Source organism: Aphelocoma coerulescens, chromosome 3, assembly GCF_041296385.1.
Source record: "Aphelocoma coerulescens isolate FSJ_1873_10779 chromosome 3, UR_Acoe_1.0, whole genome shotgun sequence".
NCBI lineage: Eukaryota > Metazoa > Chordata > Aves > Passeriformes > Corvidae > Aphelocoma > Aphelocoma coerulescens.
This window is the reverse complement of record NC_091016.1, coordinates 53,394,466-53,417,670: the sequence shown is the minus strand read 5'-3', so window position 1 is coordinate 53,417,670 and position 23,205 is coordinate 53,394,466. Positions and strand designations below refer to the sequence as shown.

Below are 23,205 nucleotides of genomic sequence, written 5' to 3'. Positions count from 1 at the left end.
CGCTCAAATGGCTGTAATTCTAGTCTTTTAGAGAAGAAAAAGAAAGTAAAATTGAAGTTATTCTGTGGAAAATGTTCCTTTGAACTAATCTTATTGCCAGGCAGCTGTTGAATGGTTTCAAGTGTGCTAAGTTACAAGCTCCAGATGTGCAGGAGAGACTACATGCAACCTGACTGACATCAGTGAAAACAACTTGTGGTGGGTGTACTAATTTGTAATACTCTTACAGAATAAGAGTCTGCTTTGTGCTTGTACATGCAGTATCACTGAGGAAAAGCTCAAAGAGGGCTGTCTTAAATTACAGCTAAACATAAACTCTTGAGTTTCATCACCGACTTGACTTCCTTCACACACAGCATAGGTAGCTCTAAACACCTCTCAACACCAGAGCTGATCAGAGGGTCTCAAACGCACTTTTTAAAAATTCAATTTTAGATCATTCCATCCCCCATTTTGACAGTAGTAACGGGGATTTATTTTTCCACCATGAAACCATACTTTGAGACTTGCCATGCAAACAGTACAACTGAGTTCGAGTCGTATTTTCTAGTCATTTTCTACATAGCTGAATTTTAATGCTCCTTTTCTATTGCTTCTCTCTTTTGCCTCTCTTGCTTAAATGGTCTTTGAAGTGCATTAATTCAGCAAGTAAAGAGTTAATGTGCCGTGGTTTTCTTGCTAGTGAATGACTGAGGCCCCCTGGTGTCTCATTTATTAGCAGATCTGGGAACAGAGCGAGGCATTGCAGTTTTCCGTTTGTCCTTTTGTTTTACTATATGGGTAAAAGAGATAATGCTCTTTGCCACTACACATTCAAGCCTGGACCCCACATTTCTTCAGCGCTCTCATACCCTTTCTTTTCCTTGCAGCTTTCCTCTCCACGATATGGCTCTGCAGCAGCTCTCAAATGAGAGGTAAATACCACAATACCAAGCTGCACAACGCACACAGGAAGGGCTTCATTTTTCTTCAGACTGACTTTTATGATCCTTTGATGCTTGCTAAATTGGACAGTGGTGCTGGGTTTTGCCTTCTGGACTTTGCATTACTCTCCTTTTTGTTCTCCCCCTTACTTTTAGAAAATGTATTTTGCATTGCTTCAAGCCTGGATCACATTTCCTTGGTTGCAGTTAAGGTGCTCTGTAGTTCGTTGTTTCTGTTTATGCAAGAATCCTCATCAAAGACTTCATCTTTTCCCATTTAAAAGACCATACAGAGATCAAAAGTAAGACTTGAAAAGCCAAATCTCCCTTGAAAATAGCTTACCCAAAACATCAGCAAAATCTTTAAGAGACAGAATTCAGCAAGTCTGAAGGTTGATTTTTGATTAATGCAGCTGTGGTCGCAGCTCAGGTAACCGGACACCATCTAGTGGCAGAAGATCAAAAATAATCTGATTACAATCACGTTGATCCCTTCTCTGGGGATTATTCAAATGCTCACGGTGCTCAGGTTCTTACTGAAGACAAAAAATTTACTTGTTGTACTGACTCACAAACTCAGGAAACGGAATGTCAGCTTCTTTTCAAATAATCTATTAGTAATTTGCAGCCCTTTGTAATTTGTAGTTACAATTTGAAATTATTTTCTAATGCATGTGATCAATCAGTATCTTGATTAGGAGTAGTCCAGTGTGTAGAATTCAGTAATGCATTTAAAACCAGTTGGCTTCTAAGTGTGCATGGGATTTTTGTTTGGGTTGTGAGTTGGGGTTTGGGTTTGGTGTGGGGTTTTGTAATTTTTTCTTTTGTCTGCTCTGATTTAAAAGCATGAACTATTTGTGTGCAGTATTTAGAACAACTTGGCAAGGAAAGTACTGCTTAGTATTTGCAACACGTTTTTCATAATATTTGCTTAAAACTTTGTATATTAGTTGTTCTGAGGTTATTGGAGAGTGCAGGGTCTTAAACAAGTAAAAGATAATTTAATGTTTGCTTTGGATGTGGTTTATGCAGACAAACATTTGTTAAGGCTTTAGTGCCATTTGCCCATTTTTTGTAAACAAGATATTCCTTTTTTTTTTTTTTTTTAATTTGCTTGTACACTGCAAATAAGATATTGAGTAACTCATTTTCTGCTGGCTAGCACAGCATGATGGAGGAGTTGTAGAGGTTCTTGGCTAATAGTGTAGATTCCTTGTCTGGGTCTCTTAGCGTAATAAAGCGTAATTTAAAACGAAAGAACAAATCTCAGCCTTCATTATTCAGAGTTGTTATGCATTGCTAGTAGTTAATAAAGCTGAGAGCAGTACTTGGTATTTTCTTTGCTTGAGGTCTGCAAGGTCTCAGGGATGAATATTTGTCAAAATATGGTAAAACTGAAGAATAGAAAAATTGAAACTCATCCCTTTCCTCTCTAAAATACATATTTCTTGCAAGCACAGGAAGCTGATGCAAAGTCTGTGCCTTTCTCACTGGACCTGTCTCCCAACACAAATAGATGTCACCTATTACCAATGTATTTCAAATATTTTACTTCATTTTATGACAGTCCTTTACTCTTCAAGACCTAAGTGAAAGGCAAGGTCACTGCTTGGAAGTCCAAATAAATTGGCATTTAATAGCGGAGCTGCTGAGAACAAAAAAGAGCTGTCCCAAAGAACAGATCAGCTAATTTACAGCATCCAAACAGGGCAATTTAGGAACTGTGAACTCCAGTCAAAATTCCATGTTTGAAGAGGGGCTGAAATTTGAAACTTCACAGCTGGATCTCATTCTCTTTTATGAAAAGACCCTTATCTTTTACCAGAGCTTTAGGCTACGCACAGAAAACTTGAGACATTAACCTCTGTCTTGAAGTAAATGTTTTAGGCAGGTTTTGCACATAAAAGCAGAAGAAATGAGAGATCTTGCATCAAGAATCATATATGAGAAATCCCAGTAGATGCAGTCCTGCTTTATCCAGGAATGAACCATATGTAAAGTTGAGATCCATGTAACTAGTCAAGTAAATTTAAAACCTTTATTTAGTATAGCTCAAGCATAACTTTATTTTTAAAAACCCAAGCCTTAAAATTTATCTTCTGCATTCCTTTATGCAGGAAACACAAATGATTTAATCAGTTCCATTAGCACTAGCAACAAAATAGCTGCAGCATCAAGTATTAAACATCCCAATGCTGCTACTCTGCTCCCTCACTTTTTCCTGAGAGGCACCTGTGAAAGCCCACCCTCAGCCAGTCCTTGCGGGACCACCCAGGGGCCACATCAGCGCTGCACCCAGACTTGCTGCCAGCACTTTGAATGACCTTTTCTACATTCTTAGGAAGTATCAATACACCAGCAGTCTTACACAGCTGCAAGTTTTCACACACCCAGCAACCACCATCTCTCTGTCTTTGCAGCCCAACATCAGGAAGCTTGCCCCAAACCCATCCTCCCTTCAAAATCTTGCGGGCAGCTGCCTGGGTTTGTGCCGCTCTAGCAAGTTGTCTTTGATGTTGCTTTTGGCTGAGAAGCTCAATGAGCAGACTGATCTGATACAGAGATTAAATCGCTGGCAATCCCTGTTATTTGAAAGAACTCGGATTTGTGGGAAGCTGTGATTTATTAGAGCAAACAGCTCTGGGGAAACAGTTTTAAGGCACAGGTGTGAAGTACAAGTAAGATACTTCAATTACGGATTAAAGTAGCCGCTTTGAATTTAAGAGTATTTAGCACCTACTGAGCAGAAGTTGTTAGAGAGAGGAAAGGTGTGGTGGTTAGTACCTGTTAGAATGAGAGGTCAGGGGGTCATCACGTGGGTTAAAGTTTTGTAGCATTTGTTGTGGGTTGGATAAGGATTTGTCTGATCCCTCTGCTTTGCTCTGCGGTCTCCTGTGCACGCATTTTCTGCTTGAATGTTACGCAGAATTGCAAGCTGTGCATGGTAAAACTTCTGCAGGCCTGAGAAGAAATAATTGGTAGTTTCAGAAATATATGTGTCTTAGTTCTTATGCAAGTCAAATGTGGAAGACAGTGCTGAGCATCCCATGTTTGAAGCTTGAACACGAAGCTCTCATTCAAACCTTTTCTGTTGGACAGTGTGACTTGCTCATTTATTTTGCTCTGAAGTTGAGAAAATAATAGCTTCTCACCCCATGGGTTTGCTGCCAGGATCAACTTTAAACTGTGAGTATGAGAAGGGTTACAGAATTGCCATTTGTCAGAACCAGGGCAGATGCAGCCTTGGTCTAATGTGAGGAAGTGGAGGAGGAGAAAGGCTGCATAGATCTGCCCACGATGTCTGCTCCACTGGCAATGATAGTCACGAGCTGCTGCCTGCTCAGTAAGTCTGTCTGTTCCTCACTTAGACACAAGAGAGTCCTGAATGAACATGCTCTCACACAGGTTGTGGGGCTAAGTCCAGATTCATGAAGATGGAGGACCAGGTGATGGGAAATTTTTGGGCCCTTGGGCATTTTAAACAAATGGAACTCTTCACAACCCTTCTCTAAACTAATGAATGGAAAAAGGCTTTGTCAGCATACCTTTGCTGCCTAGAAAAAGGTTATCAAACTTAAGGCAATGAGGAGCTTTGTCTGCTGTGGTTTGATTTAAATTCCAGCCCATGTGTATATGCCTGTGACATAAATACATCAGAAAAATTACAGCACCATCCGTGGAGGGTTACAGGCTTAAACAAGATGTGTGATAGATAGATAGATAGATAGACAGACAGACAGACAGATAGATAGATAGATAGATAGATATAGATAGATGAGCCCAAACAGCAGGCAGGAGCTGGGCCAGATGAACAGAAACCAGCTAAAAATTGTGTCCATTGCCTTCAGTGCTTACCTCTGTTATTGGGTTGGAGTTACCAGGATGCACCAGGGAATGGCACACTTTTAAAGTGTACCAGTGGTGGGTTTAGTGACTTGCAAGAGGAAGGTTTTTCTGAGGTAACATGGGAGGCAGTGTGAAAGTACAGGAAGAGAAGTAGAAAATCAGCCTTTTGCTAGGATAGAACTAGTCTGTGAAAGTTTTTGAAGAAAGGACAAGAAATACATAGTAGAGACAACAGGAAGTTTTAGAAATACATTACATGAAGAACTGCTAAACAATAATCATCCATACTTCACTACAATCCCCAACTAGTGGGCTGTGATCCTTGGTTGATGAAAAACTGCTGAGTTGCAAAATCAGCTGAAATAAAATGTCAAGAGCTTTTGTAAAGAATTGTCTACTTTTCTTCCAAAGAATGTTGAGGTTAGAGTTCTGCACTATTGCATGTTTGCACCACATATTTTAGCTGGAGTGGTAATTAACATTTCTTTTGTACTTTCAACTCTAATATCTGCTAGCTAGCAAACAAAAAGCAAAGAGGGTGAATTTTAGTCAGAGAGGAAATATCTAAGGTCAGTACTCACATGCCTCATCTCAGCATCAAATATGAGTGCTCTGCAATGGCATATTCACACTGATAAATCAGGGAGCAGAATCTGATCTAATATTTTGTCCTACTGCAACACTTGTTTTTTGTGGGATGTTCTTCATCTCTGTATTTTGGGGAGTGTTTTTAAGCACCTGCTGTTGTCTGGTTTCTCAGGGCCAGCATAGCCTCAGAGTAAAACATAGCATTTTCCAATCTTCACAAATGTGTAATGGTCAAAATGTTGCAGTGTCTTTATCTTAATATGTTTTCTACATCTTTTAGTGCAGGGCCTGAAAATAAGAGTAGAGGTGGAACTTCTCTGACGGTGCTGTGTTAGATAAGGAGCCCTTCTTCAGCTGAAGGCATTCCCTAGAGTCTGCTTTTTCCTTCTTTCTTTCCTTTCCCCAGCTTGGGTTGAGTTGGTTTTGTAGCCAGTGGCTGAAGGGTCCTGCTCCTGAGGGCAGGCACGGGGTGTCTGCCTAGGAAGCTGGTGGCCACAGTTGTAGCTTGCCCAAAAGGACCGGAGTCACTTTGAAAAGTTGGATCCGTCTTGCAGATCGACAGTCCAGCTGGCTACTTAACCCTGGGAAGGAGGAGCTGGCTACTTAACCCCGGGAAGGGGCAGCTGAGCTCCAGGCAGCAACACGTTCAACTGAGGCAGTCCTTCAAGGTGCTCAGACACAGATTTAGTCCTGTCTGCTGCAGGATGGTTTGGGCAGAGCTCTCTGTGGGACAGACAGCCAATCTGGGAAAAAAAGCAATGCTGAGAATCGATGCCGCTGTTCATAGCGGCGTGGGGAAACACCACTATCAGCAAGAAGGGAGCAGCCCGAAGGTGCTGCAGGAGCCGTGCCTGGCTGGAGCGCGAGCAATGCCATTTCTCCAGACTTCACCCAGAAACCGTGAGATAAAGTTTGGGACCCTGAGAACCCAGCAAGCTGTAGGGAATTTGTCCCACGGCAGTCTGTGCGGGAGCAGTACGTACCACTAGGTGGTAGCGTATGGACACAGAATGCCTTTTCCACAGCTGGGAGCTTGGCAAGCCTGAAGCAGGGGCAGCCAGGGTGAGCCGGGAGCAGGGAGAAGCTGGGCAGGGTTTGGACCCGCAGAATTTCTGCTGTGGTTCCTTGATTACAGAGGAATGTAACTTTGCACGTTCCCTGCAGGACCTGTGGTGATTGTGAATTTGAATGGTAACTTCAGGAAGTACAAAGTGTTCAGAAAGTAAAATGTTAGTAGAATACAGAACAAAAACAAGATGAACAACCATCTCTGGAAGTAGAATCCTTTTCTTCCCATTACCAATAAAAGAGCAGCAGAACAAACAGAGATGAGCCATAATCTGGCCAAAGATGCTGTGAGGTCCCCCTCTGGATGGCACTGTCCCAAACAGACTTTGTGAGTGACTGAGAAACAGCTGTTCTGAGGAAGCTGCTATCATTTTATTAATCTGTCTTAGAACTCTCAGCAGTTATCATGCTACTGATATGACTCTGCATTAAGGTATCTAGGCTCTATGCAATCTTTAGTTTATGGGTCCCTGGACAGGGCTGTGCTTCACAACAAATCTCCTGAAAAGCTGAACTCAAATAGAGTTTAGTTCATTTCTATCAGTAATATATATTGCAGAAATTGCTGTTAGTTTTCTTAAAAGAAGACATTATGAATGAACCTTAACATTGGCAGTGTGAGAGACTCAGGCAGAGGAGCTCGGGCCTGTGAAGAAACCTTTGTTCTGCTCTGTAGCAGCAACTGCCAGCAGTAATATTGGGACTAGTTAGTGATCCTCTCATTAACTAGCTCCCTATGGAAACAAAGTTCCGACAAAGCAACCTGTTGGGAAAATTTTAATTCCAGTAAATGCACAACAAACCCCAAAATGTTGATTTTTCTCCTAGCACACTCTCCTGCATGTCAGTCAGTCCATCTGCCTGGCAGCCATCAGTCAGACCATCAGTGTCCTGGGTTACCAACATGTCCCACAGCCTTGATAGAGCATGGAGTACCTGCCCACTGGCCAGCCAGACCACAATGGAGTCATTGGAATGGACTGTGGGAGAAGTTTTAGATCTGTGACTCATCTGATATTGAATCTTTGCAAAACATATTTTTCACGTTTATCCTCCTATTGTTTGTTCCAGTCATGGAGTAAAAAAAAAAAATCCAAAATCTTCTTTAGCAGAGGAATTGTGGTGTCTTTTTAGGACTGACCACTGTGCTTATCAGGAAGCTGTTGTAATAAACATTGTCCCACCTTTAGCGCACCTGCACCTTTCAAATATCCCAAGATTCTCATCCACCTTCCCTTATCAAGCAGGGATTGTAAGGCTACTGATGTAGCTGAGCCAACTGAATGGCAATGTTGTTAAAAGAACCCAAAATATTTGAAAATATATCCTTCTTCTGGACGGTCATCACAGATCCTTGAGCCAGGATTTGAATAAGCCTGAGGTAGCTGGCCTAGCTGTTTTTCCACTCCAGTGTTTCAGGGAGAGGTTTCAAATTCTGCATGTAGTGATTGAAAAGATCTTTCTCACAGAGTAGTACTGGGCATTACAGCATGCTTTATTAATGAATGAATTAATTGACCGCTTGGTGTTTTGTATTATAGCCACAAAATAATGAGGGTAGTTACTAGTACCTTGCAAAATAATGATGGAAGGCTTAACTACAATAATAGGATCATCTAAGTATTTGGAAATAAGGGATGATACAAATAATTCTGTCACAACACTGTTGTGCCATTAAATTTCCTTCTCTATGCAAAATGGGTTTTATATATGACACTTTGAAATAGCAATATTTTTTAAGGCAAGAACTGAATTAAGTATACATTTCTAGGCTAAATATTGCAGAAAATTTGATACAGCATTTAGCAATTTTCTGGGAGCTTAGTATTTGGAGAAATCTTCTAAAACTGAATCCAGTTGTCTGCCATTGTAGACAGCCTTATCCTATTATCCTTTTAAAGGATTTATCAAGCTTCATCTTAAAACTCATTAGGCCTTTTTCAGTCACTGTTCCTGACTGGAAGTCTGCTCCAGGGCATCACTTTATTGATGGGAAGAAATAATCCCCGAACTCCAGCCTAAGTTTGTATGTGGCTGGTTCACAGCCACGTGTTCTTGTGCCAACGTTATGCCATTGTTTAAGCCTTTCTTTCCCAGTCTTTGTGTCCCTTTCCAGTGCTTTTACAAAAAGCTATCATATGCCCTTGTAGACTTTTTTTTTTTAATCAAACAAGCTTGGCTGGTTTGGTTTCCTCTTATAAGCTAGTTTTAGATCCCCAGCATCCTTTTCTGCATTCCTTTCAACGTGAATTAGGTTTTTTCCAAACACGGAGACCCACGATGCTCTGCTTTGTCCTGAAAAAGCCTCGTCCAGGCAGTGCCTCACAGCATGGCACTCACACACAGGGTTTTCTGTAAGAGTGCAGCACTGCGTACAAGCTTTTGGCACCTAGTCCCATCATCCATCATCACAGGCATGCCCAGCTCAGCTGAGTGTTCTACGTCTTTACATTCTTTCTGCTGAGAAAGCAGACTGCAGGGACAAGAAGGGAAATTCAGCTTCAGGCATCCTCCCTTAAACAGGACACATCAGACAATCCTTTGAGCAGTGTGGGTATAGACTTTGTAATTTCTGAATTGTTCAAGCCATAAAAAGAGTGTGGCTTTTTCCCCTGGTTAAATCTTTCCATATCCCAGTTCTATAAATACAGTGGTAAAATACTAGGTGCAGCCTGTGCTATATATTTGATAGGACTTGGAGCTCTTCCAGTGTGGTGGCTGGCTAGCTTGTGGCACAAGGGACAGAGAGAGCTCTTGGTAAGACAGTCTCTGGTGCCAGAGACTTACCTGTCATGGTGAGGGAAAGAAACCCCTCCCGGAGTGCCATGTTGTGTTTTAGTAATATACCCCAGTTCTGTGTTCGTGGTTTGCTATTGGCCCTTGCCCATCACCACTCCCCCAGGGGTTCCCCATTGGCCCCCGTTCCCTAGTCCCGCCTTTTCCCTGCCCCTGGATAAAACCTCTGAGTTCAGCGTTGTTCTCCTCTTTGACTCGGTAACCTTCGACAGAAGAAATGCCCCTGTTGGAACATAAACAAAGACCCTTCCTGCCTCTTTTGCCACCGACTTTGTACTGAAGCTGCCGTGCATTGGTGCGTGCCTGCGTGTGAGCCACAGAGCCAGACTGAGACAGTAATATTCCAGTTTGGCCAGATAATGTCTGATGCCAGTGTTTTCCCACGTAATTTTGAGGCACGTGGATTGGTAAGCAGTAAAAAAATATAACAAAGGGTCCCAGATACCTGCTACACAGTGCAGAATGATACTTTTGTCACAGATTTTTTAAAAATTAGACTATTTTAGGCCTACTAATGTTATTTAAAGAAGAAAGCCAGATCTGAGTTGTGCCCAAACCTGCTCTAACCTAGCAACCTTCCTGGAACTGGGAAAATGCCTTTCTGTATTTGCTGCATTCTCAGTTTGCGACAAAATGGAAGTAGAGTGGAATTCTCACCCATGAACAGTGTTTGAGAAGATAACGTAAGTTCTTGTGTTAGAGATGCCCTAGAGGTAGATACAGCTACTGTTCTGTTGAACTTAAATATCATTTTTCCTATTCCAGTTAATATCAGTTAATTTCTTTGGAGTAACTTCTCACTTACACTGGTTCATGGTCAGAATACACAGGTATGGAAAGGACTCCAGAGAACGTTTGTACAAAACAAAAACCAAATAGTATATTTTGTTCAGTTCCATGTTTTTCCAAGGTGATGTGGCTCAGTCCAAAGCAACCATCAGTAAAAGATGGCATCTGGAGCCATTTTAGTCCTTGAGTCTATTTTCTGTTCTATTTATGTAACATATTCCAGATTTGCTGCATTGTCTTGTTCCTGTGTAAAAGACAACGAAGTTTTAAAAAGATAAAAAACTGTCCAGATGCTGAAGCTCATGACAGCTACATAGATCAGCTTGATTATTTTTTTTAAATAGCTATTGAGCCAGTCAATCTGTTCTGCTGCCTTGCTCTGATGAGTAAGGACTACTTTGCGTGTGTGAGGCTACACTGCCTAAAAGGCAAGCTGTAGAGGGGACAGGTGTGTAGGTGCGTCTTCCTCTGACAAATTATCGGGAAAGTGTGTACAAGGAAGGCCTTCATAGGACAACTGATCAACTAAGAGAAGCACTGTCAGCCTGAGAAAAATCACATAATCCCTATTCCCTTTCTTGTTTTTTGCTAAATATTTATTATGAATTATAATTTTTATTTCACCCTCACTGTCTGGTAAAAGATAATAAAGATGAGTGCAAGTTTTTATCACAACTCTATTTTTCAGTAGGCTGTACCCAGTGAGAGATGTTATTCCCTCGGTATGTTGCAAATCATATGGAGAAAGTGTCATGTGAAACTGCTTTCCTCACCCACCAAGTCCCTCAGGAGAAGCAATTTCTTGAGCATGAGGCATATAAAGAACCACTAATCCAGAAATATTCTGATGCAAATCCCAGGTTTTACACTAATCCAGAAATATTCTGATGGAAATCCCAGGTTTTAGTTTCAGGATTAGGTGTTCTGCTTGAGATTTTGCCCTCATTTTCAATCTCACTGATTTCTGAAGTCCTTTTCCTTTTTCCTGCCTGTTGCCTCTCATTCTTCCTCCTGGAATGAGAAAGTAAGAACAAACTTTGTATCTATTCTATGAGCTAAATGATTAGGATTGCCATAGAGCCTCTGCTGTTGCTAATGCCGGGACAGACATCTCCGTTGTCATACATAAGGCTCATGTTCAGTACTTGATCAATAAAGAGTTTGATCACTTAAAGGTCTTGACTAAATCACAAGCAACTCATTCTCTAAATATTTATAAATATAATATAGGTAAGTCTTTGCAGACAGGACAAGTTCTAGTCATAAATTTTTAGGCCAAAAATTTTAGACCAATAGACTTTTTAATCTATGGAGAGCAGCACATAAGCATTGTCCTTAATAAAACCTCATTTCTGTTTTGCTGGACTTATACATTCAAATTTTATGTTTCTCACCTCATTGGGTTCTGCTGAACAATTAGCACTGGTGGAGTGTTCTGCTTTATGCAAGTCCAAGAGTAAATCAGGGCTTGGGGAGCCTTTTTGTAGTCTCTTGTACATAAAGTGAGAGAAGCCTAACAACTGCCTGTTCCGATGGGGGACTGGAGATAAAATTAGCGTTTTTAAAATACACATTTTACCTGACAGTAACGTGAAAACTGAATGTGGGATCAGGACTTGCCCTTCACTGCTTTATTTTTAGAATTTGTGGAAAATACCAAACTGTGTCGTTTAGGCTGACAGTTGTTCTGTTTCCTCAACTGGAGATAATGAAACAGTGGCAGATGTTTATAAAGCCTCTTCTGCAAGCTCATTATGATATATGCAATAATTAGCTCTCCTGGGAATGTATTTCCCAGCAGCCTGCACAAATGACTCACACTGACTTCAGTGGAAGCTCCATGCAGGGAACCGGGTGCCTTTATATAATCTTGAGAAAGAAAAACACTGTCATCTCTACTTAGAGAAGACAAGTTAAATCTATAGATACAGCTGACTGTTTTTGTGTCATCCTCCCATTTTACTCACTGCCGCTGAATTCTGCTTAGCCTTATTGCTCTTTCAGAGATTCTTTCCTCCCACCTCTCCTGTGGTGTTTGATTTACTCAGGCACTGTGACCCATGTTTTTCCTTTTAGGCACATCATCCCCGCTGATGGCAGTATCACTAAAGATGCAGAACTGGTTCCTCTGGCTCTAAGAGAGTCCTCTTGCCTCCTAAAGTCTTCTCAGTAAAAGGCAGCAGCTCCGAGCTTTATCCTCCTCTTGTGTACTGCTGCTCTACACGGCTGCAGCTGCCATGTTTTTAGCAGACCAAATCCTGGCATACGTTGGTGTGAGAGAGCTGACTGCTGCTCTGTGTTTTGTTTAGGCTTTAGCTGTTGTGTTTGCACAGTGCAGTTTGTGAGCCTGACATTTTGTGCATTGTATAAGCTCCAGATGAGTCACAGAGGCAAAGATTCATGGGAATCTTTCCAGTAACTTCAATAGGCTTTGACTCGAGCCTCTAGCACCCTCGGCTGAAACAGATGGTGTGTCTGCAGGAAAGCAGGCAGCCTGATGGACATCGTTTAGGGCTGTATGATGTCACTGACACTGATTTCCATCAGTTGTTAGTGAAACCATAATTCACACACATGCAAAGCCTCTCCTAAGCATTGCCATACTGTGCAGTCCTGTTGCCCCTTTATTCCATTATTCCATCCCTGACAGTGGGGAGCAGCAATAGATAGATGTGGGTAACTCATTTCTATTACAATCTTCTCTCTTGAGCATTAGGAACTGGGACTGGCTTAGTTCCCTAAGCATGGGGGGTGGGTTTTGACCTTTTCACCTTTTAGCATTTATTTTTTCAAAATTCAACTCAGAGGGGATGAAATGCTTTACCAGAAATTTGCTATCTGTCATTTTTGCAGAGAAAAATGGAAATGCTAACATTGACTTCAAAGGTAGTATGGTAAAAAATCTGTTAACCCATGACACAACCTTTCTGACGTCATCCAGTGATAGAGGGAAGCAGCCAGAATTGTATGCTTTGGGGTACTGGGAAACCTTTAACTGTTGTGGAAGTATCAGGTATTTGCTGTCTGTACAGAAACAAAATCACTCCTGTTACTAGGTTCCCATCCTAAGAGCTGACAGCAGGTAAATCACACAGCACTCACTCTCTTGTACCCCTGAAGCCTGTGGGAAGGATACATGCTGTAAAGACCTGTATTTCTAGGCAGGCTACAATCTCTGACTATCTTTGAAGGGACTTGGAATGATCACTTCCTTTTTGCTGTCTTACTATAAATGTGTTTTATTTCACAGTAAAATTCTGGAAAGCATAAAAATTTCTCCACTTTTTAGTCTGGGTAATTGAGCATTTTCCTTGTTCTGGTTTTGTCAGAGCGTGACCCCCCAGGCCAACGTGATAGCAAATTCTCAGGAAGAAAAAAATTCCTGAAAGCTGGGAGGGATCAGAAAGTTCTTCTGTTCTGCTTTCTGAACTTCAGTGGTGTTTGAGATAATTTATTGAGCTTTTAATTTTCAGTGAGAATGAAACTGGGGAACTTCCAGTACAGAGCAGCTATTGATCAAGACATAGAATGCAAGACTGAAAATTTAAATCTCTATCTTTCAAAAAATGAATGGAGGTGTCAAACTGAGCACTAAAAAGCAATTCCTAGATGAACAAAATGTTGCAATCAACTGCTTTCACATGGTTTCATTTCTTCTTAAAGCAACCATTTGCACGAGGACCTCTCTCACTGCTCACGCTCCAACAGGCTCATGTTTCAATTTTCCTCCTGAGGCAAAGGATGGGGGAGAATCCTTCTCATGGAGAGTACAAACTTAATCTTCAAAACAACAAAGGCTCTATGACTCATAAGTTTTCTCCTCAGGTCAGGTCAGGCACTGCCAACAGCTTCCTCTGTTTACAATCTGCTGCACTGCAGCTAGGGGTGTGGATTGTTCATGTTGCTGCTCACCGTCATGCTGATGATGAGAAGAGAGTGGAAACTATGCCTGTCTCTAATAAACTCTGAGAAGTGATGAAAAAAGTTCAGTGAAGAGTGAAGTCACCACTGTCTTTAAAAGAGAAATCTTCAGAGATTCGGACATCCTTCTAATATTTAAAAGAAAACAGATAACATTTACCTTGTACTGTCCCAAATCTTAATAGAATGCTTATTATCTTTAGGGAGGAAAATTGTTAATGGTTTTTATTGGCTTTGGATGACTTTTACTAACTAAAATTATTCGTAATTTGAGTTTGTAAAAGGTATCACATATTTTAGAGTTCATTTTTCTTAGAGAAAACAATGATATTGCACAGAAAACATGGGTTTTGAACAATATATGTAACCTGTCTGCATATATGCTGTTAGATATACAGGTAATAATGATGTATTGAATCATAGGGTTCTTTCCTTCATCTATGGATGTCATTACAAATTTGGCTCAGTACCCTATGGAAAAACTTCCTTCTTAAGTAGTACCATGTTTTCCCAGCAGCAGAAGTTTTAGGATTTTTCATACATTGCCTCAAATCTGGGTATTTCTTCAGATCTAAAAATTTTACATTTCCTATTATATTAATCTGAAACCTCAATTTAAAAGGTTCATCCAAATCTACTTGCAGATAGTGAGGAGAAGTCAGTGGTGGTATACACAGTTATGGGGCAAACAAACAGAGGGAGGAGAGTTACAATTTGTGGACTCACATCTATTTAAAAAAAAAAAGTGGCCTTGGGGGATTTCTTCAGCAACATGCTCTTATATCCAAGGCACAAATTGCCCATAGTGGGTGGTAGAAGTTGGCTGCCTATATGTTCTCTGTTCCTGCTTTAGAGTATTAGTCCATTCCTTCTGCTTCCTCTTGTGGCTGAAAACAAGCTGGCTCACAGATAGTCCAACTCTGCGTGCCCATTACTAGAGATAAAAAGTGAAAAAGGAGAGGGCTGTTACCCTCTTCTTGCTGTTCAATGACACAAAACGAGTTCATGGTCAGCATGCAGATGTGCACACCACAGGAACATCATGGCCAGAAGAAAATTATACAGTGAGCTCTACTGAGCTGGAGGGAACTTGTTGCTCTGTATGAAAAAAAAACACAAAAAAGTCATATTTTCTTTGCTGGGAAGGATTGATTCAACATCTAAGCAGTAATTTAGATGCAATAATTGGATTAAACAGAACTAGCTTACTACTTCTCAATTTGGACACCCCTAAGACCAGATAAATAATGGTCTCTTTAGCCCCTGTGACCTGCCTAGAGCCTTCCTCTCCAGTGTCACTGCACCTTCTCACAGAAGTCTGGCTAAGTACTGGTGGTTATGTTTATAGGTATAACATGTCACACCTGTGAAAGCAAAGTCTTCTGAGCATTTCAAGGCTTTGTTTATACTTTTTCAGCATTTGAATTTTTTTTTCTGTCTATGTTGTAATGTATGGTTGAGAGCTTGAAGAAGCTTTCCCTTTTGTGTGAGCCACAGTCTCTGTGTGTCTCCACCAGAAGACAAAACCACTGATTCCTAATGGCCCAACATTTGACTGGTTGAAAAGAGACAGAAGGCAGCTCTTAGGATCTGGTGGTGAATTTCATGTATATTGAGTCAGTCTGTGTCATGATTTCAAGTGCTATTCACAGGAGTCATGCATAGAAGCTATTCATTTTAGATGCAAGCCACATTTTCCTAAGGCATGTAAGGTTATACATGGTGCCATGGGTCATATATCATGATACTTTCCCTCTTTTGCATCAATATGTATGACATTTTTAGTTTCAGTATATCTTGCAAAGTGATTCTTTTGTAAAGCAGGAGTATAAAGCTGCAGCTTCTTCATACATTAGAAAAATTGACTGGTTAGCAGAATCAGGTTATTATTCTGCTTGCTTAAATGTTCTGTGTAACTCCGTTTGTAGTGATCAGTTCATGTCCAATAGTTTAATAGCATTACCTACCATGTGTATTTAACTATTATTTTTTTGTCTGAGGCCTTCATAATTTCATTTAACAGTGCTCAGGCTATTAGGCATAACACATTTAATAGGATCATCTGTTGTGCAGCGTGTAAAACTTGAAGAGTTAGTAGTCCACAGTAAATAAAAATGGAGTCCAAAGCCAGTGGATAAAGCAAATACTTTTCACTGAATATAGGAAGAGAAAGAAGAAATCTTATGCTTTAATAAAACAGGTGTTCTCCCCACAGTGTACTTCATGCTCAAGAATGACAGCTCAGTGAGAGCACTGCAGTGCTTGCTTCCATCACAGTACTAATCCAAATAAAGCTATCCAAGAGAACTCATCTTGGGTTAGATTGTCAAGTGTGAGTGTCAACACAGTAAGTCTCCAGAGCTGCAAGGATTTGCACTGCAGAGTAGCTAAGTTTGTACCCTCATGTTACAAACATGTGATGACAAATCTGCCTTAAAAGATTTCTCTCTCTTTCCCTGCTGCAGCTGATTCAATGGTCTGTGTGACTGGACTCTGAACTGTGTCTGAGAGAACCTATACTGGTGACAGCATCACCTTGTACAGGAGAGGAAAGGATGACTCTCTGGGTGCAGGAAAATGCTTCACCTGGATCTTTTCGTGATGGAGTAGTACTTGACCACTGCCTGCTAGGTCAAGCCTGGGAACACATAGATAGTTGCAAGATGAGCTACTCTGTGCTGTTGGGCTGTTCCTGTACCAGTCAGAAGATCATTCCAAACATATCTGTATGTCTGCTTATCACTAGCCCCTCTGGACTGTACTCCCTCTCCTCCACTGTCTTTTGTGAAATCCCAGAATAAGTCACCTTGCATTCATCTCTAGGGCTGACCACTTTCTACCAACCTTGGCTCTTCAGAAGCTCCAGGAAGTTCAGCAGCTGAGACTTTTCCTCTGGGGCTGACGGCAGCAGGCAAACACACTGACTCATGCTTGATCAACTCCTGCTCTCTACAGAGGCTGTCTAAATCAGTCAAGTGAAATGGAGTGACTTTCTGTTTAGCTGGTGTACAGGAGAGCAGAATTATGCACATGCTGGGCTTAAAGACACAATTCACAGTCAGATCTTCCTATCTCATCAAGAATTTTCTAGAAACCTGGTTGATAAAATCTTGTGCTCACTCTTTCCTCCTTGTTTTCTTTTTCCCTCTATCCAGTTAGCAACAATCTCAATGGGACATTGCACCATTACAGGCTTGTATACCTGGAGTAGGTGTTTATTTTTTGCCTCATTCATTGAAAACTGTTCTGTGGTTGTCTTTTTTCCCCCATCCACTAAAATATTATGGGTTGTATTTATCCCTGCTAGGGGATATATTAAAATATTCACTGTAGTGTTTAAGGAACAGAAAAGTTCACACATTGTCTCTTCTACTGACCAGGTTTCCTCTCAGTATCTTAGAAGGGTCTTTGTCTTCAGTTTTGCTTTATTCTTCCTCCTAAGGACCTCAGTTTAGGAGTTCACTCCAAGCCACTGTTGTTGGCCAGGTCTGGATTCAAACCGTTGGGAGTTTTGACAGGATAACAAGATTAAATGCCTGCCTGAGCAACTTCTGTTGTCTCATTGGCTACTTTGGCCTCAGATGACCCAGGCATATTGCATATTATTAAACAGATAAACAGTGAAAATTCAAATATTAAGGCACAGCATGACTTGTCAATGCACCTGCCTGTGCATGTACATTTAACACTCCTAAGCCACCTTCACTGGCAAGAAGTTACTGGGTACAATCAGGAGCCAATATTCTTGGAAAAATATGTCTAGTTCCTTCTCTTCAATATCCCAAAGAATTTTAGCCCCTCTTGTGAATAGATGTTATTCTTTTTTACTTTTAACTTTTTTAATTGAATGTTTTTTCAAAGATAAAATTTCTCACACCATTTAATGCCTAACATTATTTGTTTGCTTGAGAGTAAAATGCTGTTTTTCCTTGCTTTCTTTGTAACTTGCACTTGTAGAATATCCTATTTCAGGGATCAGGCTGGGAACTGGAAGCAAATGTATTTGTAAAACAAACCCTAAAATCTGCTGAGTGTGTAACAGAATCATGGTAGCAATGTAAGCTCTTCTATCAGAGCCTGTGAAAAAACTGTAATAACCTCCAGTTCTTCACAACAGAATAACAACAGTTTATTATCATTTGAGATTAATTTCCCTTTTGAGTAAAAAGCAGGTCTCCTTCCTTTTCATACTGTTGAAAAACAACAGGACTAGAGATGAGGCAGTTTTTCTAGACAGTCCCAGAATCAGGACAGGGATCTACAGGGAGGTGGTGAGTTTTCCTTGTACAGAATAGGTGTATACAAGGTGTTTGGTTCCAAGTAACTTTGAAATCTCAGAATTGAAAACTCAAGCAAATATGAAAGGCAGCAAAATCATATTAGCTGGTTTCTGTTTTGGAAAAGCAAGCTCACAGATTTCATGCAGAATGATATTCATACAGAATATCTATATATTCATACAGAATAAAAATACATTGTTAAAAAACCCCAACATTCTCACCTACAGAGCTACCTATAGAAGCTAGAAGAGATCAAAGCCAAATTTGCATTATTAGACAGGGATCAGGAACAGAATGTATAGTCATGCTCATGGGTATTTCTGTTCTCTGTTTACAAAGAAAGCAAATTGTATACTCAGCTCTAATACTTTAACTCCCAAAATAATTAGGAACAGTTTTTATATTAAAAATTGCTGCTTGAAAATTTTTCAGCCTGTAGGATGATGGAAAATTTAAAACTAAGTGTTCGTGAAAGCCACTGATTGACAAGCTCTCTAAGCCTCTGATGTTAGTATATAACAAATTAGGCAATATCAGCAAACATCAGACTCTTTCACAAGCTTGCTTGTAGAAGCTGGAGCTCATAACTTTGGGACAAAACATTGGTCCTTTGAAGGCTGAAACAGTTCTGTCTACTCCGTGGTGAAGCAGGAGCAAGTGAACACATTTTCCCTGTGGAAGTTGTCACGGAAGTTAGGCGAGTTAGGGTTGTGATTTTGGAAGGTATTTTATTTTCAAATATGTTGACTGTATTCTAAACCTGCTCATTAGAGGTACTTGACGAAAATGTGACTCGCCAGTTATATGGTCTTGCCTGAAGAGTTGAGATTTCAGAGGTTTTCAGAGGTTGATCTCCAGTTACTACTAAGGGATGACACAAAAAGGATTTGCTGGAATTGTGATTGTCTGCAGGGAGGGAAGGAGAGACTTGGATTTTATTGTAGTGATTCATGCTCCCTCTGGAACAGACATGAAAAAATCTATCCTCATCGATACATCCTGCACCAGCTAAGACAAGAATGCTAGGATTGCATAAGCAGACCACTTTTAAAATTACATTAAAAGCAAGATACATCATTGACATTGTGTGATTTACACTAGCTGGCTAGTGGTTTTTGGCTGAAATTACCACTATTCCTCAGTCACAGTGTGCAAAAAATTGAGTGAGTCAGCCTCTGTTCAAAGGAAAATGTAGGTCATTATCCTTCAAAGGACTTCATATTTGAAACCTTCTTGGTTCAAAAGTCCTCTCAACCTAGGCAGTAGCACAGGGCCTATAACAGCACCTGGTTCTCTGTAGAGGTAGAAGCAGTGTAAGACCTGGTGTCTTAAGAGAAAAAGGGAAATTGCAGTCAGCATTGTCACTGCCTGTCTTCACTGGCAGCAGGAAGTAAGGACTAGATAAAGATGCACTATTTTCTTCTACACTTGACTTTGAACTAAGTAACTGGAGCCCGAAGTGGGGTGGTTGCATGTATGTAGTTGCTGTGGATGGAAAAGCTGCTGACATTTGCGTGTCCTTGAAGTCAATAACATGGCTCCCATTGCTTTCAGGGAGAACGGAGGGCAAAGCTGCAAATCCTATTGGATAATTATGAATTAAACAAAGAGTTGCAGTATACAGTAAAGCCCCGCATGGCTGTGATTCAGAAAAGCAAAGTGTGCTTTGTTAGGGAAGTAAATCATGTAGCAGCAGGAGACATTTTCAGTGTTCTAAATGCTCCTCAGGAAAACTAAAAGCAATTTTGACTGTGCAGGTTTATGTACTTGATGCCTTCATGAAATTTTTTCACCTTTGAGTATTGTTTGGGATTGTTTCCTTCACCAAAAATAAAAACCAAACCAACAACAAACAAAAAAAATAAAGCCCCCACAACTTTCTCTGATTTTAATGTTCCAGTGTGCGTTTGTTTCCACAGCTGATCACTGAAACCCCACGGAGGCAACAGCTGTTGTGAATGAACAATTAGATTGCCCAGCTAATTAATGGTTTTAAATGGACTTCAGTGGTTTTTTGCCTCTCCTTCTTGTGATTACAGTGTTGATGAAACTGTTAATAAATTCTTAATGAAGAAAAATGTTACATAAATGTTGGGTAAACCAGGTCTTCTTTTATATTCAAAGTACAACACGCAATTAAAATGTACCATGTATAGAATCAGAGCTTCATTTAACTCATCTCAACCTACCCACTCTGTGCTGAGATGAATATATCCTGCTCTTCATTTGATGTGTCCTGTTGTGTTAAATGTACCACACTGATCTAAAAATGGCAGATTCTGTGGGTGCCCAGGGTTGTTATCAGAACCAGACGCTGCACGCTTGCAAGACATGCCTCCACAGAGTGCCTCTACTTAGAAGAAAAAGAAATGTGTAAAATGATCTCACTTGTCCTTTCAAAACAGGTTTCTAATCCATTTAATCAATTCCTTGCAAATAATCCAATGAAAATACGATTTCCCCATTACAATTGAAACATATTACTCTTTTTTTTTTTCTGTAGCATTTCCTGGTTTATTCATAGTATGATCATAATCAGGAAATAACAATGCAATCTGCAAGGAATTTTAAAAATTAGTTGGAAATCATTACTTTTAATAACTGCTAAACAGGATGCCTTCTTAACATTAACTTTTGAAGTATACTGATTTTTTGGAAGAGCTTCCCCAGAACTGCATTTTCTTTTGAGAGTATGATTTTTAAAGATAGAGTGTTATATTTTAGAATCAGTAACCAAAAGTTAAAATCTTCAATATGGAATTTTTAAGGAATAATATATTTATGGTAAACTCTATTTTTTTTTATAAAATAGACATGTGTCATCAGCTATCTCTCTGGTGTAAAATTCTTCTGTGTTGTGTGTGATATTAACCAACCTTAAAATACTGAGAGTTATTTAGCTCCTCTTCACTGCCATGGGAAGAAGGCTATGTAAACTTATGCTTATCATACCAGAGGCCCAAAAGCCACAAATCAGTCTTCCCATAAAAAATAATATTTGCTTAAAAATTCATAATGTTTCTGAAAATACTGAGTATTATTTTATTTTTTAGGCTTCTGTTTTCTGAGACTTTAGCACTTTTATTTTCTGTGTTTCGATCTCCAGCTCTGAGGACATGAGTAGCTTTTAAAGAGGAAGTGGAGTTTCTTCACTGACCACATAAATGCAAGAGCTGGGCTTTTATGAAAGATAATTAAATATTATGAAACCAGGGGCAAACCCATCCAAATTGACATGGCTGAGACAACAGCCCTAGAGCATGAAAAGTACTGGGTGCTAATGAACAGAGTGAAGGGAAGATAAATAATTATGAGCCCTGGCATTGCATCCCAACAGCCAGGGACTTGCATCCAGAGTTCAGCTTAATTGTTCCTTTTCCTTGCAGGCACCAGACAAAGGTTTTCTTACATGCACTTGTCTATATGGCTGGGCAGAGATTTAGCTTATTTACCTAAGGTGAATCTATTTGATGATTTCTACCCATTTACCATGTGTGCCCTCCTCACAACTTTACTTTTTATTGTTTTTTTAAGATAAAGATTTGGTTCTTATGTGTCTCTAACTCTGAGGTTACGTTTTCTTGAAATACACTGTTGGCGTTGCAGTGTGCTGAGTCTATGCAATAACACAGGTACACATGCTTCTGACCTATATTCAGAGCCCAGAGATGTGGATCAGAAAGGGAACGAGCTTTTCCTCTCTTCTGGCAGTGATAGCCCAGCTGTCGTCACTGCAAATATTGGAGCAGTGCCTCTGTGACTCAGTAGGTGAGCTCTGCCAACCTATTAGCTGAGTTGTTCAGCATGGACTTTGATTAACTTTGTTCAAATTTAACTTTCTCTTGGAAAACCTAGCTGTTTGTTTTCTGTTGCTACAGTTGTGGCTATAAAAATGAACAAATATTATAGAAATGAACAAATAACTTATTGTATTGATACAGATTTCTGCTTGGCATCAGCAAGCTGCATTCACGACTACTGACAGCTGAAGCAGCCAGATGTGTGTGTACGTGCGTAGCTCTTCAACCACGTGGGCTTTTGCACAATAAATTCATTAGTGCTGATTGCTTCCCTTTTTCCAAAAGGCCCTGCTTTTTCACTTCATTTTGCTATCTCTATCTCTGAATCAGAAAATAGCTTTTAGTAAAATCCTAAAGGGCTGGACATTTGTGAATTATATAATTTAATGCATTAGTCACAAAATAGCAGACAAATTTGTTACGGGTGACTCACAACTTTATTGCCTGCATCTTCTAGATGTAAAATAGATCTTTGTGACTTGGATTTTCTTTTTTTGCCTTTAACCTTCTTTATTCTTTTCTGAATGACAGATGCCTCATTTGTTTTATGGCTAGGAACACACACTTTATGAAAAAGGCACCTGCTTTCCCTTTCTGAGAGAGAGACGGGGTCAGGAAGCATATGTGGTCCAGTCTCCCGGTGGCAGAACATCCTCCTCTCTTGAAGGCAAATTATAAGTACATTTATGGAGGTTTATCTTCTCGGACTTGAAACATAGCCTGCGACTTGAAAGTCAACGTTCTTTCACAACAATTGGTATGCTACTTTGGAGTCTGGCAACTGAAGGTAGTTAGAGAGAGAAGTGATTTCCCTGTGACCCCAACTATTTGTTTCATACCAATGTTTACCAAAGTGTTTGCACATTTCTCAGCACCCAGAGCTGCACATGGTGACGAAGATTTACAACAGCAGAAGGTCTTCCTTCCTCTCCACGCCCCTCCCAGCGCCCAGTCCCCAGTTCTCCATTCTGCCCTCTGCTACTTGTGTGACCAGTCAGGGAGCTGGGGCAGCCCTCATGGCAGTGCGGGGCCAGAAGAGGAGGAAGGAGAAGAAGGCTGGGGAAAGGAAGAAGATACCATACCCTTTTGATGGTTCTAAGATCAGCAAGTGCCAAAGCCATAAGGCATGTAGCTTCTCCCAAAGTTTCACTTTTCCCCTCCCTGGGTGGTTAGTCCATGAGTCTTTCACATTGC

The 23,205-nt window shown here is 40.4% G+C and overlaps 1 protein-coding gene across 1 annotated transcript in view; it reads left to right on the top strand.

Moving 5' to 3' along the window:
• NID1 (nidogen 1) overlaps nucleotides 1–1,932 on the top strand; it is a 53,266-nt gene extending 51,334 nt beyond the window's left edge. The window contains exon 21 of the mRNA XM_069010316.1: nucleotides 870–1,932. The gene's annotated coding sequence lies outside the window, so the exon portion shown is untranslated. The remainder of the gene's footprint in view (nucleotides 1–869) is intronic.
• The last annotated feature ends 21,273 nt before the right edge of the window (nucleotides 1,933–23,205 follow it).